The following is a 4,131-nucleotide window of genomic DNA, read 5'->3' as shown; positions in this document are numbered from 1 at the left end:
TGGAGCTGGTTGGCATTGGCTCTATCGGACATGGGGGAAGCTTCTAGCAGCTTCTCACAGAACCCACCCCTGTAGCCAGCCCGCTATCAAAACCTTGCCACGCAAACCCAATACATGAAGTAAATTAACCAAAAGACCTCAATTCTCTTTTCTGGGTTTTGGATCAGGTTGCTGTACATCAGCTCTGTGTGCATGTGTACTGATTTTAATCTGTCACTCTTCCATTTGGAGGTCAAGACAAAAAGTGTCTTTGTTCTTTAAGAACGGTTATGTCATAAGCAGTATCCTACCCTTCACAATCTCATTTTTATCAACTCAGGATTATTGGCAAAATCATTGTGAGAGATTAACAGAATAAAGCTGCCCTTGACCTGTACCTTCCTTCTCTTTCAAAAGATGCCTAACTGGTTCATTGAGTTTTAAAAGCAGTTTCAACAATCCTATTATTTAATCTATTATTGGAAATGTGTGAAAGGGCTTTTACATAAAGCCGTATAAAAGCATGTTTTAATGCACAGAATTTTTAGAAAGAAAATCTCATTTGAGAGTCTTGCTTGATATATGTCCAAAGGGGACAATATAATAGTTTGTATTGGAAAAGAGAATGATAATACTGCATGTGACAAAAGCAGAAGATGTAAATAAGCTTACCCAGGTTTTGGGGCTTGCATAAGAAGGTATGGCACTCAAAATAGGTGGTGTGAGGGAAAAATGCATGGGTTTTAGAAAAAGCTGCAGCAGGAGGGAGAGAGAAGGTCTGAACTTTATGGGACACCCCAGCTTATGGAAACAGACAGTAAAAAGGAATAGGGCTCTGTGAAGGGTGGAGTGATGGGGGAGAGAAGATAGGGAAGATGTGGGTCTTGTTCTTCCTCACAGTATCTGTAGTAGATGTGGCCTTTGGGAAGCACAGGAAATTTTGCTAGAAGAGGTATGTAATAGCGGGTGTCTTTGTCAAGTGGGGGAGAAGGAAACTTGGAGGCAAAATCAGAATTCTGGAGAAGAAAGAATGGATTTATCATGGGAAAAGTGTAGACAAGGGGGAAGAAATGGAGGAAAAGGTGTCTGGAAGAAACAGAGAATAGAAAAAGTGGAATAAGGGATGAATTGGCTGAATTTGAGAGGGCAGTTTTTCAAGGAGAGAGATAGATATAACTAGGAGAGGAAGCAGTATTAGAGGGATGGATACCAGGGGGGTTTCAGAGCAGGGAGGCAAGGAGGAATTAGAGATAAGGAAAGGTACGAAAGATGGAAGATAGAGATATCTCTTGGGAGAGTGGAAACATGAAGGAGGAAGAGGTATTTGGAGGTAGGTCTGAGAGAGAAAGAGTTGTGACAGGAGAAAGAATAAGAGTAATACAAAGGGAGGAATAGGGGAGGCAAATGATGGAAAACCAGCAGGTGGTAAGCTACAACAAGCACTCAGAGTATCTCTTTCTACTGTGGTCAGCAGTAATCAACGTGCTGTATGACTGAGCAGTTTTCATTGACTCTGAGATTGTCAGTTTGGGAATGACTAAGGGTGTCATTACCGTGACACTCCATCTTACTCTGTTATAACTGTACTTCATTCTCATGGAGTTGGGTTGTCTAGAGGCACTAGTTTTCCTTCGCGGATCTTTTGGGGTTCACTAGCTCTACAGTGCTGTGATAACCTACCCGAGCTGCTGTGGCTGGGATGCTGCTTCTTTCTCAGCTTGCTCATCTAAAGAGTTTAAGTACTGTCACAATTTGCCTTAATCGTGTTAGATGAGAAGAAAATACTGAGAATGGTTTTCTTTTTTATTACAACACTAAAATGCATGTGTTAGAAGAGAAATTACAGAAAATAACACTGTTTACAAGAATTGCAAGATAAATTTAATTTAGGCTGTTACAGCTGATGAAATAAATCTAGTTTTTTTAAATTCAAAGTATCTCATGCTTGTGTAAGAGTGCTGTTATTTTCTCCTTTCGAAGTAGCAGAGCAGGTCAGTCTGAATTCAGAGTGGCCTGAAGTTCTTCGTATACTGAAATAGTGATAGACCTTGAAGAATGGAGATTCAAAATATGGCCTTAATCCTTCTCATCTTTTCTCTCTGAAAAAAAATATCAATGTTCAAGTTTAGCCGTTTTCTCTCAGAGGAACGCTATGCTGTAATTTGCTCAGCTCTGGAACAGCATCCTTAACAGGCATCCTTCTGTTCAGTGGTGGGTATTCTTTCTTATTATCTGTTTATTCTTCTCATAAACTCAACACGTTCTAGGTTTGGGGTTTTTTTTACATACGGTTTTGCTAATGCTGTCGTTATGAGAGAGACAGCTATTTAAAAATTTCTCTCTCATAGCCTCAGGACTGTGAAATGCCATCACAGGGAAGGGTGATACAATGATGACCCTCTTGAGCCATGTTCAGTGTGTGAACGATTCAAGTGCAGCTTATCGTGGGACTCATTTGGGGCTGAAGTTGCTGCCCTGGAGGCACAGGTATCTGGAGTGGTCTGGAATATGCAGCTATTGTCAGGTCCTGGGAATTATGCCTCTAGCTCTTCCTCTAGTTTGCTCTCCAATTTATATAGTAAGTGTTCTGTGGCTTTTATCAATGTAAGAATTTGAATTGCAAATTCCAGAAGACTGTAGCTACTTCTACTGCCGTGTATTACTCTCTTATGAAATAAGTGGTTGTGTTGTGTTCTAAGGTGGCTGATTTGGACAACAGCCTGGGACACAGATTCCCTTGTATGGGTCTCTGATCTTTGTGCTCCTTCTTTCTTTACCTGTTGGGGTAGACTAAACAGATTTTAATCCGTTTTTTGGTTTATACCTATACAACACAAGATGCTAGTATTCCCCATGTTGTATCCTACAATTTATTCTGCAAAAAATTTGTTCTTTGTTCAGCTTAAGCCCTGCCGCTATAGCTGTCTCTTTTTCTTTTGTACCACTGGACTGTCGTCCTTATAGACTTTACTATCTTGTTTCAGCTTTTTCCTCTGTGGATTTTCTCAGATGCCTGAATGCACAATCCAAATGGCACTTTAGAGAAAAGATGGCTATCATAGGTATTTGTACACAAATGTAGCATTTTTTTATTTCTGCCTGTTAGAACTCTGCTTGAAGAATTAAGTAACTGATTATTTTTGTGGTTTTTTTCTTGCTTCCCAGAGCAACAAGCTGGCCAAGCTGGGCTTTATTCTGACTGTGTTGAGAAGTTCCACTTCTTACAGACCCACTCCTCAAATTCTCCCTCAGATGTTTTTGTCCCTTTGCCTTTTTCAAAAATTACTTTTAAAAGAGAGAGAACATGGGCTTAGTTTTAACCCAATAACTTTTTAAAGTACTTTTTCCATAGTACTATGACATTGTATTTTTACCAACTTCAGAATCATATTTAGTTCATGAACTTGTTTAAGAGATTAGATGAGCACTGCAAGTTTTATTGTTTTGATTTCTTTTCCATGGTAATGTAATTGACAGAAGCTGATAAGCCTATAAACTCAAAAATAAATATTGAGTGTACTTCCAAACTAATAGCCCATTCATCTTCATCTGCAGCGTTGTCTGTTGTCCCTGTGAAGAATTACTCTGAGCTAATGGTGCTCTGGCTCCTGATATGAACCCTGTCCTGATACCTATGTACTTTTACAGAATGATGTGAACAATTGTTGTTCTTGCATATTTTCCAAAATATGAATTTCCAGAATAATCATACTTTTCATTGTCTTCTTTACCAACGTTCTGGGCTGTGATTTTCAGAGAGTGACTTTGTGCCTTTCCCCAGTTGCATGGCGCTATACTGTCTGCCTCCACTGTTTTTCTGCATGGATATTCTTTCATAGGAAAATTCTTATTACTTCATCAAAATTCACCCTGTAGTCCTCTAAATTTTTTTGTCTTGGATCCCAAAACAGCATCAAAATAGTAAAGATGACTCTTTATTTTCTATAATTTATAAGCTCTTTATGATTGTCATAAGCCATTATGAAAATAAACTTCCAGTTCTACTCAGGGTAGAGAAGGTAGCCAACTTAGAATCATAGAATCATTAAGGTTGGAAAAGACCTCTAAGATCATCGAGTCCAACCGTCGACCCAACACCACCATCCCCACTAAACCATGTCCCTAAGCGCCTCATCTACACGTCTTTTAAAT

Source organism: Aptenodytes forsteri, unplaced genomic scaffold (genome assembly GCF_000699145.1).
Source record: "Aptenodytes forsteri isolate BGI_AS27 unplaced genomic scaffold, ASM69914v1 Scaffold114, whole genome shotgun sequence".
Classification (NCBI taxonomy): domain Eukaryota; kingdom Metazoa; phylum Chordata; class Aves; order Sphenisciformes; family Spheniscidae; genus Aptenodytes; species Aptenodytes forsteri.
Note: the sequence above shows the minus strand (reverse complement) of the source record.